A 14,076-nucleotide genomic window follows, 5' to 3' on the forward strand; every position below is an offset into this window, starting at 1 on the left:
TAGGATGGACTGGTTTGATCTCTTTGCAGTCCAAGGGACTCTCAAGAGTTCTCCAGCACCATAATTCAAAAGCATAAATTCTTTGGTGCTCAGCCTTCTTTATGGTCCAACTCACATCTGTGCATGACTACTGGAAAAACCATAGCTTTCACTATATATGGACCTTTGTCAGCAAAGTGGTGTCTCTGCTTTTTATTTTTATTTAATTTTTTTTATTTTTTTTGTCTCTGCTTTTTAATACGCTGTCTAGGTTTGTCATAACTTTTCTTCCAAGGAGCAAGTGTCTTTTAATTTTATGACTGCAGTGATTTTGGAGACCAAGAAAATAAAATCTGCCACTGTTTCCACTTTTTCCCCATCTATTTATCATGAAGTGATGGGATGGGATGCCATGATCTTCATTTCTTGGATGCTGAGTTTTAAGCCAGCTTTTTCACTCTCCTCTTTCACCTTCATCAAGAAGCTCTTTAGTTCCTACCCACTTTCTCCATTAGAGTGGTATCATCTGCTTATATGAGGTTGTTGATACTGGTACTATGTGTGGACTTATTATAAGAATTTACATATAGAGGGTTCCTTGGTGGCTCAGGGGTAAAGAATCCGCCTGCCAGTGCAGGAGACACAAGTTCAATCCCTGGTCCAGGAAGATCCTACATGCTGTGGAGCAAGTAAGCCTGTGCAACACAACTATTGAGCCTCGCTCCAGAATCTGGGAGCCATGACTACTCAGCCACAACTACTGGAGCCCCAGAGCCTGTGCTCCACAGCAAGAGAAGCCACCACAGTGAGAAGCCCACACACCGAAACTAAAGAGCAACCCCTGCTCACTGCAACTAGAGGAAAAACCGAAGCAGCAATGAAGACCCAGCACAGCCAAAGAATAAAAATTAAAACTACTGTGAAAATTCTTATATCTCCATTTTGATGGACAGGTACACCAATTTTTCCTGAGTATATACTCAGAAAAGTATATATATATGTATATATATACACATATGTATAGTGGTCTAGATATCTATCCTTACCTTTGCTAGGTAGTACCAGCTTTCCTAAGTATTCCGGTTTATACTTCTACTAGCAATTTATGAGTGTTCGAGTTGTCCTACAGTATCTTCACCAACACTTGGCATTGTCGATCCTTTTAGTTTTAAGTATTCTGGTAGATGGGAAGATCCCCTGTAGAAGGAAATGACAACCCACCCCAGTATTCTTGCCTAGAGAATCCCATGGCCAGAGGAGCATGGTGGGCTACAGTCCAAGGGGTTGCAAAGAGTCAGACATGACTGAGCAACTAACACACATTCTGGTTTATCAGTTCAGTTCAGTTGCTCAGTCCTGTCCCACTCTTTGTGACACCATGGACTGCAGCACACCAGGCTTCCCTGTCCATCACCAACTCCTGGAGCTTGCTCAAACTCATGTCCATCAAGTTGGTGATGACATCCAATCATCTCAGCCTCTGTCATCCCCTTCTCCTCCTGCCTTCAGTCTTCCCCAGCATCAGGGACTTTTCCAATGAGTGGGCTCTTTGCATCAGGTGGCCAAAGGATTGGAGCTTCAGCTTCAGCACCAGTCCTTCCAATGAATATTCAGGACTGATTGCCTTTAGGATGGACTGGTTGGATCTCCACACAGTCCAAGGGAGTCTCAAGAGTCTTCTCCAACACCACAGTTCAAAAGCATCAGTTCTTTGGCACTCAGCTTTCTTTATGGTCCAACTCTCACATCCATACATGACTACTGGAAAAACCATAGCTTTGACTAGACGGACCTTTGTCAGAAAAGTAATGTCTCAGCTTTTTAATATGCTGTCTAGGTTTGTCATAGCTTTTCTTCAAAGGAGCAAATGTCTTTTAATTTCATGGCTGCACTCACCATCTGTAGTGATTTTGGAGCCCAAGAAAATAAAGTCTCTCACTATTTCCATTGTTTCCCCACCTATTTGCCATGAAGTGATGGACCGGATGCCATGATCTTCGTTTCTTGAATGTTGAGTTTTAAGCCAGCCTTTTCACTCTCCTCTTTCACTTTCATCAAGAGGCTCTTTAGTTCTTCACTTTCTTCCACAAGGGTGGTGTCATCTGTATATCTGAGGTTATTGATATTTCTGTCGGCAGTCTTGATTTCAGCTTGTGCTTCATCCAGCCCGGCATTTCTCATGATGTACTCTGCATAGAAGTTAAATAAGGAGGGTGACAATATACAGCCTTGATATACTCCTTTCCCGATTTGGAACCAGTCAGTTGTTCCATTTCTAGCTGTTGCTTCTTGACCTGCATACAGATTTCTCAGGAAGCAGGTAAAGTGGTCTGGTATTCCCATCTGTTTAAGAACTTTCCACAGTTTGTTGTGATCCACACAGTCAAAGGCTTTGACATAGTCAATAAAGCAGAAGTAGATATTTTCTGGTGGATACATTGTGGTATTTCATTGTGGTTTTCATTTGTATTACACTGGTTAAAAATGATGTTAAGCACATTTTCATTACTTATTGACCATTTGTATCATTTCTTTTGTAAAGTGCTTTGTCCAGGATTTAACTGTTAGTCTGTTCATTTCTTTGTTTTTGGCCATGCCAGGTGGCATGTGCGATTTAGTTCCCTGAACCCACCAGGGATGGAACCCACGCCCCTCTGCAGTAGAAGCATGGAATCTTAACTTCTGGACTGCCAGGGAGGTCTATTTTGTTTGTTTTTGTTTTATCTTGTTTTGCTTTTTGATTTGTAGTTTTTTATATATTCGGACACAAGTCCTTGTCAAGAATGTTAATTTCAGATTTGAATTGCACTTCTGCCACCTTTTCAGCCTTCAGTCAGACTGGCAGAAACTCTTTGGGAAGTAACATCATGATGGCTGCCCAAGAAGAACCCCATGTTCAGTTCAAACTTGTATTGGTTGGTGATGGTGGTACTGGAAAGCTACATTCACGAACCGACATCTGACTGGTGAATTTGAGAAGTATATAGGTACAGATTGGAGACCCTAACTTGGTATTTGTTGCCATGCCTGCTCTTGCCCCACCAGAGGTGCAGTATGAGCATGATCTAGAGGTTGCTCAGACGACTGCTCTCCCAGATAAAGATGATGACCTGTGAGAAAGTGAAGTTGGGGTCCAGCATCAGAAGTCCAGTTTTATAGGCAACCATTCTGTGATGTCAGTGGTACAGCAAGTTTGCCACTTTATGATATAGCTAAGCAGAACAAGTGCTTAATCTTTGAATGCTGAAGGAGATGGGTGGGCTTTGGAGTGAATGTGGCTGTTAAAAAATATGCCTTCATTTTTGGACCTGCATGTTTAGGTGCTGTGGGACACAGTTGTTACCTCCTTGAGTTTCAAATATAAGACTGCCATAGGACTTCCTTGGTGGCACAATGGATAAAAACCCACCTGCCAATGCAGGGAACATAGTTTCAATCCCTGGTCCGGGAAGATCCCACATGCTTCGGAATTACTAAGCCCGTGCACCGCTCCTACTGAGTGCTCTAGAGCCTGTGCTCCACAACAAGAGAAGCCACCACAAGGAGAAGCCTGAGCACCACAACAAAGAGTAGCCCTGCTCCCCACAACTAGAGAAAGCCGTCTCACAGCAGCGAAGACCCAGTGTGGCCAAAAAATAATAAATTAATTTTTTTAAGTTTAAAAAAAACTGCTATAGTCACATCACAATGTTGAGAGGTGGCATCTTGTTTGTTACTGTTGTTCTCACTCCTTTTTGTTTAGAATAAAGTAGTTCAAATATTAAAAAAAAGAGAGAGAATGTTAATTCCAGATATTTTCTTCCTGGCTGTAGCTTGCCTTTCTATTTTCTTTCTTTCTTTTTGGCTGCACTGGGTCCAAGTTGGTGTGCTCAGGCTTTCTCTAGCCTCAGCAATGAGGGGCTACCCCCTAGTTGCCATGCTGGGGCTTCTCCTTGCAGTGGCTTTTCTTCTTGTGGAGCACAGGCTCTAGATAGAGCATGGGCTCAGTAGTAGTAGCGCATGGGCTTAGCTGTCCCAAGGCATTTGGGATCTTCTCGGGCCAGAGATTGAACCTGTATCCCCTACATTGGCAGGCAGATTCTTAACCACTGGACCACCAGGGAAGTCTGCCTTTCTACTTTCTTAATGAAAAATGGTGAACGTAAAGTTTTAATTTTTTGTGGTAAAATTCACATATTATAAAATTAACATTTTAAAGTGAACAGTTGAGTGGCATATTCATATTGTTGTGTAACCACCACAGCTATCTAGTTCTAAAACATTTTCATCACCCCAGAAGGAAACTCCATACCCATCAATCAGTGGCTCCCATTCCCCACCCTCCCAGCTCTGGGCAACCGCCAGCCTCTGTTCTGTTTCTATGGATTTAACTATCTAGATATTTCACACAAATAGAATCATGCAATATATGACCTTTCATGTTTGGCTTCTGTCACTTAGCAGAATGTTTTCAAAGTTCATCCAAGAAGTTTGTTTTTTGTTTTTTTGGCTGCTCCACATGGTTTGTGGGATCTTAGTTCCCCAAGCAGCGATTTTACCTGAGCCATGGCAGTGAAAGCTCAGAGTCCTAACCATGACCACCAGGGAATTCCCAGAATTTTTTAAATTTTAATAAAGCTCAATTTATCAACCTTTCTTTTAGGTTAGTGTTTTCCACCTCCTGTTTAAGGTCAAGAAAAAAATTTTTTCCCTAGCAGGCTTGTTTTACTTTTCACTTTTAAGTTCACAAGTGTTAGTCACTCAGTGGTATCTGACTCTTTTCGACCCCCCACCAGGCTCGTCTGCCCATGAAATCCCCTGGAATGAGTTGCCCTTCCCTTCTCTAGGGTATCTTCCCAACCCAGGGATGGAACCCAAGTCTCCTGCATCATAGAAGATTGTTTACTGTCTCAGTCACAGACCTATTATAAACTAATGTTTATATGTGGTATGAGGTTAAGGATCAAAGTTCATTTTTCCTCCATGTAGATATACACCATTTATTGAAAAGATCATCCTCTCCCCCACTGAATTGCAATGGAGTAGTATTGTGTTCTTTTTTTTTTTTAATAAGTGGTACTAAAAAATTTAATAAATAAATGGTACTTTTTTTTTCAGGGAAAGAGGCTATGCTGGGGATCTTAGTTCCCCAACCAGGGGACAAACCCATGGCCCTTGCAGTGGAAGTGCAGAGTTCTAACTACTGCACCACCAGGAAAGTCCCAGTATTGTATTTTTGAACTGAATAGAACCAATAAATCTTCTGATAGCCTCCCAGCTTTCTGATCATGGTATATATAGCAGCCTCCCCGACAGACTGGTTCTGACACGTTCTGAGAATTATTCCTGGAAGCCCAGAGTAGAGCCTTCTCCTACTTCAGTTCTAATAACTTGGTAAAAATCTAATTCAATAAATTCCTTTCTTCTCAAAATACCTAGGCTAGATTTTCTTTACTGTGCAGAACCCTGACCAATCCAGTCCTCACAGTTGTTCGATCCCAGTGCTATTGGTGGCTTATTATTGTTACCTGGAGCTTAAATTTATCTTATTTCCCAGGCAGCTATGTTGCTAAAGGGTAGGTGGGACTGTGGTAACAAAGAAGGTAACAAAGAAGCTTTCCTGTGGTTTATTTTAAATTGTTGCAACCTAAGGGAAAACTGAGCCACTGAAACTGCCATATATGTGCATATAGAGAGTCCAACCAAAAGTCCCCTCAGGGGTTTCCCTGGCAGCTCGGGGGTAAAGAGTTTGCCTGCCAATGCAGGAGACACTGGTTCAATCCCTGATCTGGGAAGATCCCATATGCAACTAAGCCCGTGCTCTGAACAAGAGAGGCCAGCCTCTCGAGAAGCCTCGAGAAGAAGCCCTCGAGCCGCAACTGTGGAGTAGCCCGCACTCTCCACAACTAGGGAAAGCCTGCGCAGCAGCAAAGACCCAACACAGCCAGGAATAAATAAATAAACAATTTTTTAAAGTCCCCGCAGCCTCGTCCTCCCCAACTCAACAACACTCTCATTCAGGTAGACTTACTCTTCAGAAATTAGAAGCCCTCACACCCCTTTACCCTAACACTCCCTCTCCAATCCACACCCTCTCCCTGGGTGACCTTGTCTACAAGCATTTATCACCTTGGCCTAATAACTCTGCATCTCTCACTCAGATCTTCCACCTGAATTCCAGGGTGCCACCAAAAATAACAGACACTTCCAAGGCCCCATAATGCGAACCAAATTCACTGCTTTCTACCAAACATTCTCTTGTTCTTGGATTTGCATCTCAGGGAAAGTTACCACCATTAACATCCATACAGAAACCTGAGAACTGTCTTTTCCTCATCCCTCTTTCTTATCCCCTGTCATGACCAAAGCTTTTCAATCCCACCTCCTTAATATCACTCAGAGTCACCCCTCAAGCTCACATTGACAACCCTTGTTCCAGCCACCATTATATCTAGCCTGGGTGTTTTTAACAGATTCCTCATTCTTGCCCCGCCCCAAATGAAACTAATGAAACTCAAATACCTAGAATTCTTCACTCTCTCCAATTGCCTGCATGATAAAGTCCAAACTTCTTGGAATGTGTGAGGGTGAAACAAAGACATTTTACCTCAACAGAAAGAACTTTTTACCGGATTTACTCCTGGAAGAATAAAAATTGTCCCAGAAAGAAGATCTGTAAAGCAAGAATTAGTGTGGAAAAAAATTAGTAAACTCATGAGTAAAGTTAAATCAACACTGCTTATATATGACAATAATGATAATCCAATTTATTTGGTTTTAAAACAAGACAGACATTTCGGTATAGAGGGTACATTGGATATACTCTTTATTTCTTTTCCTTCCTGAAATCTACTGAAATGACAATAAAGAGGTGTTTTTGTCTTTGTTTTTTTTTAAGACAGAAGCTCCCAAAGACAAGGAGAATGGAAAGGACAACAGCACTGGATGCTAAAAAAGCCGATAAATATGTGTGACTGACTAGACAGATCAAAGAAAACTGAATTCTAAGTCAGTGGGCAAAGCTGAAAAGACAAACTGATGACACTGCAGATGAAGAACCCCCTGATTATCAGGAGTCAGCAACACCAGATACTCTGAAGTGGTTGATAAATGCGGGATGAGAAACAGGAGAACTATTTGAAACTCTGTTTAAGGAGGGGTGTATCCCAGGTCCACACAGCAATTTGACTGCCTCTCCTCAACCACAGCAGAAGCGTGTAGGTTCATGCTCCAGAGAGGACTGAGAGAACATTTACATCCTGTATTCTGAGAACCCCAGCTTTTCCCCCCACCTCAGTACCCAGAACACTGGCAATCAGAACTATAGTCTCCAAGTAGGAGACTGGAATAGGTTTGCTTTGGAGAATCTGATCTAAAGATACTGACATTTGGGGTTCCCTCAGGAAAAGACTTGGCTAGATCATCCTACAGAGAACCTTACAGTTAACAGCTCCTCAGAAAGTCTCAAAAATATTGTCTCCCACACACACTGAGAAACTAAAGTGTAGCTGTGACTGAGAGAGTCAGTCCACCCTGCCATTCATCGAGCTGGGATAAGAGACACAGAAAGCCAGCAACGTTAACAAGAAACACTGTTTTCCCCAAGCTATGTAGCAGAGACGTTCATAACAACCCCTTTCTGTGACTATTACTTTCTTATGCACTGAGAAACCCGGTTCTCTAAAATCATAAGCTATAAGAAACATTGCTGTTGGAAAGCATATCAGTAAGAATGAGTCATTCTCCTTTTGCCTGGAGGATCCAAGTCACCCTGAGATGGAGGAGCAGCACTAATTGTTTCAGCCCAGGTACAGAGCTTTAGATACGGGATTTCTGGACACATCGTTCCACATCAGTGTTGATTTCAGACTCCAGGCGGGTACTAACCTCTTTAGACAGATCCCGATTTCCTTTGAACCTCCAAGAACATGGCTTCATTTAAATCTCACCTAAGTTTCACCTTTGCCCCCAGTCCTGGAGCACACATATCTTGTCCTTTATTTCATGAAATGCCTCACATTTTCTTCGGTCTGTGATCTCCTTCACTGCCACAGGCCAATAAGGTCATGCTGGTGGTTGGCTGGTTGGGGCTAGAATAACTCTCTCAAAGAAAATTGGGGCCTTTGGTCCACCAAAGCAAAGAGTAGACCAAGAAGGAAGTCCAGTGGAATATGGGAAATAGGATCCAGACTTCCCTGGTGGTCTTCTGGTTAAGAATCCACCTGCCAATACAAGGGGCACAGGTTCAATCCTTGGTCTGGGAAGATCCCACATGCTGCAAGGCAACTGGACCCATGCACCACACTCTAGACCCCACGAGCCACAACTACTGAGCCCACACACCCTCGAGCCTGTGTTCTACAACAGAAGCCGCTGCAATGAGAAGCCCACGCACCGCAACTAGAGAAAACCCCTTGCACAGCAGCGAAGACCCAGCGCAGCTAAAAATAATCCATAAATTAAATAAATAAATGAAAACTTTAAAAAAAGAGGATCCAAAAAAGTTCAGTAGGATTCAACGTAGAGAAGAAGTCAGGAGTTTGAATTCCCAGGATGAGCATGAAGGGAGATCAAAGAGGAAAGGGCAAGGAGGTCAGAGAGGCACCAGCAGGAGGCTCAGAGAAAGATGTCTGTGAGAAAGTGAGATTGATGGATGCTTTCAGATGAGATCCAGACAGCTGGAGAAGAGTCTGGGGTCAATTAGTAATAGCTAGACAACCAAAAGCACTTCAAGGCAAGTATCATAGTGACTCATCTATGAATATTATCTGCATAGTCAAAATAATGTAAATTCTGAATAGTCCTTTAACCAAAATTGTTATATATAATTATATGGAGGAAATGGGGGAAGGAGAAGGTGGATGTAAAACAGCTGAGCCCTTTTGTCCATTTTAGAAATCAATGCCTAGGGCCTTCCCTGCTGGTCCAGTGGTTTCAGAGTCCAAGCTCCCAATGGAGGGGGCCAGGGCTGATCCCTGGTCGGGGAACTAAGATCCCACATGCCTCTCAGTGTGGTTTAAAAAAAAAAATATCAGTGCATAATGCTATTAAGTAAAAAATCAAGTAGTCACTGTATGTTACTTAGATATATGAAAAGAGATAATTAATAAACTACCAGATACAAGATTTGAAAGTAGTTGCTTCTAGGTAGGGGGAGATGGGGAGAGTGGACCAGAATGTTTTGTTTACACCTGTTTATGAATATTAGAACTGTTTAACTTGAGGAATTCCCTGGTGGTCCAGTCGTTAGGACTCTGCGCTTCCACTGCAGGGGGAATGGGTTCAACCCCTGGTCACAGAAATAAGATCCCTAGTGCTCACTTCGGCAGCACATATACTAAAATTGGAACGATACAGAGAAGATTAGCATGGCCCCTGCGCAAGGATGACATGCAAATTCGTGAAGCGTTCCATATTTTTAACCAGGACATGGAAGCAATCTAGATGCCCATCAGCAGACGAATGGATAAGAAAGCTGTGGTACATATACACAATGGAATATTACTCAGCCATTAAAAAGAATACATTTGAATCAGTTCTAATGAGATGGATGAAACTGGAGCCCGTTATACAGAGTGAAGTAAGCCAGAAAGATAAACACCAATACAGTATACTAACGCATATATATGGAATTTAGAAAGATGGTAACGATAACCCTATATGCAAGACAGAAAAAGAGACACAGATGTATAGAACAGACTTTTGACTCTATGGGAGAAGATGAGGGTGGGATGATCTGAGAGAACAGTATCGAAATATGTATATTATCAAGTGTGAAACAGATCGCCAGTCCAGGTTGGATGCATGAGACAAGTGCTCAGGGCTGGTGCACTGGGAAGACCCAGAGGGATGGGGTGGGGAGGGAGGTGGGAGCGGGGATCGGGATGGGGAACACATGTAAATCCATGGCTGATTCATGTCAATGTATGGCAAAAACCACTACAATATTGTAAAGTAATTAGCCTCCAAATAATAAAAATAAATGAAAAAAAAAAAGAAAGAAAGAAGATCCCCAAAGCCATATGTTACCCCCCCACACAAAAATTCGTAAATAAAAATTCATACCCATTTATATTTTGATTACAAGAGACATACCTAAAACATAAGAAATAGCTTAAAAGTTAAAGAACAGAAAATATAGATGTGCCTAGCAAATACTAAACAAACAAATAAAACAGCTGATGTAAGTATGTTACTACTAGATAAAATAAAATTTATGACTAAGAGCATGAATTGGAGATAAAGAGAGCTGCCACATTGATATGTTTTAATGCACCAAGAAGACATAATTATAAACTTGTTTCTTAATAACACAGCTCCAAATATATAAACTGTCAGAACTCCCAGGAAAAATTGATAACTACAATTGTGGGAAATGTTAACGTATTTCCCTCAGTTGATTGATGGATCAAGAAAAATGTGTTTTGGACTTCCTGGAGGTCCAGTGGTTGGGAGTCCGCCTGCCAGTGCAGGGGACATGGGTTGCATCCCTGCTCTGGGAGGATTCCACATGCTTCGGGGCAACTGAGCCCATGTGCCAAAAATACTGAAGCTTGCACTCTAGAGCCAGAGAGCGGCAACTGCCGAGCCTGTGCACCCTCAAGCCTGTGCTCTGTAAGAGAAGCCACAGCAATGAGAAGCCCAAGCACCACAGGTAGAAAGAAGCCTCCACTCAGCGCAACTAGAGAAAGCCCACGTGCAGCCACAAAGATCCAGCACAGCCAAAAACAGATAAATTTTTCAGTAAAAAGAAAAAATATGTTTCAGTAAAAATTTAGGAGATTTGAACAACATAATTGAAGGTTTGACCTATTATCTAAAACCCTGCAGCCAATAATTGGGGGCACATATTCTTTTTGCATACACATACAACATTTTTAAAAGATTTGTTGAGGTATAATTGACATACAATAAGCTGCACATATTTAAAATGTATAATATAGGGGGACTTTCCTGGTGGTCCAGTGGCTAAGACTCTGAGCTCCCAATGCAGTGGGCCTGGGTTCAATTCCTGGTCGGGGAACTAGATCCCACATGCCACAACTAAAGAGCCTGCATGCCACAACTAAGACCTGGCACGTGCAAGTATATAAATAAAAATAAATAAAATTTTAAAATGTGTACATTGAAAACCAGGTGGTGCTAGTGGTAAAGAATCCACCTGCCACTGCAGAAAACATAAGAGACATGGATTCAACCCCTGGGTCAGGTAGATCCCCTGGGGGAGGGCATGACAACCCACTACTCCACTATTTTTGCCTGGAGAATCTCTCAGATGGAGGAGTCTGGCAGGGTACAGTCCATAAGGTTGCAAAGAGTTGGACACAACTGAAATGACTTAGCATGCACACACATATGAACACGCCTCCATTAAAAAGGAAATAATACTGTGCTTAGGAAAGTGCTCTTTACTTCAGGCACACACAAAATCAAAAATATAAAAGTTGACTGAGAGTCTTATTAAATGGAGCCTGCTGGATTGAAAGTGTCAACTACTTCTCTACCCTCCAACTGGAAGAAGTTCAGAATGGTAGCTGCTAAATAGTCATCCTACCAAGATCTAACACAGATTCCAACCCCTTCTCAAGCACTCTCTGCTCGATTCAGTTCAGTCACTCAGTCGTGTCCAACTCTGCAACCCCATGGACTGTGGCACACAGGCTTCCCTGTCCATCACCAACTCCCGGAGTTTGCTCAAACTCAGGTCCATCGAGTCGGTGATGACATCCAACCATCTCAGCCTCTGTCATCCCCTTCTCCTCCTGCCTTCAATCTTTCCCAGAATCAGGGACTTTTCCAATGAGTGGGCTCTTTGCATCAGGTGGCCAAAGGATTGGAGCTTCAGCTTCAGCACCAGTCCTTCCAATGAATATTCAGGACTGATTGCCTTTAGGATGGACTGGTTGGATCTCCACACAGTCCAAGGGAGTCTCAAGAGTCTTCTCCAACACCACAGTTCAAAAGCATCAGTTCTTTGGCACTCAGCTTTCTTTATGGTCCAACTCTCACATCCATACATGACTACTGGAAAAACCATAGCTTTGACTAGACGGACCTTTGTCAGAAAAGCAATGTCTCAGTTTCTAATATGCTGTCTAAAAAAAAAAATTGTATATATATATATATATATGCTGTCTAGGGTTGTCATAGCTTTTCTTCAAAGGAGCAAGTGTCTTTTAATTTCATGGCTGCACTCACCATCTGTAGTGATTTTGGAGCCCAAGAAAATAAAGTCTCTCACTGTTTCCATTGTTTCCCCATCTATTTGCCATGAAGTGATGGGACCAGAAGCCATGATCTTAGTTTTCTGAATGTTGAGTTTTAAGACAACTTTTTCACTCTCCTCTTTCACTTTCATCAAGAGGCTCTTTAGTTCTTCTTTGCTTTCTGCCATAAGGGTGGTGTCATCTGCATATCTGAGGTTATTGATATTACTCCAAGAAATCTTGATTCCAGATTGTGCTTCATCCAGCACAATTCTCATGTTGCACTCTGCATAGAAGTTAAATAAGGAGGGTGACAATATGCAGCCTGATGTACTCCTTTCCTGATTTGAGACCAGTCTGTTGTTCCATGTCCTGTTCTAACTGCTGCTGCTTGTCCTGCATACAGATTTCTCAGGAGGCAGGTCAGGTGGTCTGGTATTCCCATCTCTTGAAGAACTTTCCACAGTTTGTTGTGATCCACACAGTCAAAGGTTTTGGCATAATCAATAAAGCAGAACTAGATGTTTTTCTGGAACTCTCTTGCTTTTTTGATGATGCAATGGATGTTGGCAATTTGATCTCTGATTCCTCTGCCTTTTCTAAATCCATCTTGAACATCTGGAAGTTCGTGGTTCACATACTGTTGAAGCCTGGCTTGGAGAATTTTGAGCATTGCTTTGCTAGTGTGTGAGATGATTGCAACTGTGCGTAGTTTGAACATTCTTTGGCACTGCCTTTCTTTGGGATTGGAATGAAAACTGACCTTTTCCAGTCCTGTGGCCATTGCTGAGTTTTCCAAATTCACTGGCATACTGAGTACAGCATTTTCACAGCATCATCTTTTAGGACTTGAAATAGCTCAACTGGAATTCCATCACCTCCACTAGCTTTGTTCATAATGATGCTTCCTGAGGCCCACTTCACATTTCAGGAAGTCTGGTTCTGGGTGAAGTGATCACACCATCGTGGTTATCTGGGTCATGAAGATCTTTTTTGTCTAGTTCTTCTGTGTATTCTTGCCACCTCTTTTTAATATCTTCTGCTTCTGTTAGGTCCATACCATTTCTGTCCTTTATTGTGCCCATCTTTGCATGAAAAGTTCCCCTGGTATCTCTAATTTTCTTGAAGAGATTTCTAGTTTCTCCCATTCTATTGTTTTCCTCTATTTCTTTGCATTGATCACTGTTAAGAGGTGCAAAACTCCCAGCAAAGACCAGATTAGCAGTGTTATTTTCTCCTTCAAACCTTGAAGAATAATTAGGGAGGATAGTCAGAGCACAGAAACCAACATGCAACATGTGATCTTTAAGGTTTAATATGCTACGTAAGATCTTTGGTTTCCCCAGTGGCTCAGCAGCAAAGAATCTGCCTGCAGTGGAGGAGATGCAGGAGACTCAGGTTCAGTCCCTGGGTTGGGAAGATCCCCTGGAGGAGGGCCTGCAATCCACTCCAGTATTCTTGCCTGGAGAATCTTGCACAGAGAGAGGAGCTTGGCAGGTCACAGTCCATAGGGTTGCAAACAGTCAGACACAGCTGAAGTGAGTGAGAACGCATGCATGCACTCACTTAGGATCTTTGGCCATAGTAACTAACTCACGCTTAAGAATAGACTGGAAGCCTACTATTTATTTCAGGAAACTACGCTAATTAAAACAAACAAAACCCACATCTGGCCTACAGCAGCTATGGCTGTTGGTAAAAACATCCTGAATCTCTTACACAGAAGAGGCTCCCTCTAGAGGTGGCTGCCGAAGGTGTGTAGCCCTTAAGGAGAGTATCACCCACAGAGCCCACTTCAGATGGGCCATGAGAGATGGAGGACAAGAGACAACTTCCCTGGGACTTCCCTGGAGTCCAGTGGCTAAGACTCTGCACTCCCAATCCTGGGGGCCTGGGTTTGATCCCTAATCAG

The 14,076-nt window shown here is 42.5% G+C and overlaps 1 non-coding gene across 1 annotated transcript; it reads left to right on the forward strand.

The window, feature by feature from the left end:
• The first annotated feature begins 9,271 nt into the window (after positions 1-9,271).
• LOC122678432 lies at positions 9,272-9,378 on the forward strand. The gene has a single exon (XR_006336106.1). It is a non-coding gene; the product is annotated as a U6 spliceosomal RNA (small nuclear RNA).
• The last annotated feature ends 4,698 nt before the right edge of the window (positions 9,379-14,076 follow it).

The sequence above is a fragment of the Cervus elaphus genome, chromosome 20 (assembly GCF_910594005.1).
Source record: "Cervus elaphus chromosome 20, mCerEla1.1, whole genome shotgun sequence".
Classification (NCBI taxonomy): Eukaryota; Metazoa; Chordata; class Mammalia; order Artiodactyla; family Cervidae; genus Cervus; species Cervus elaphus.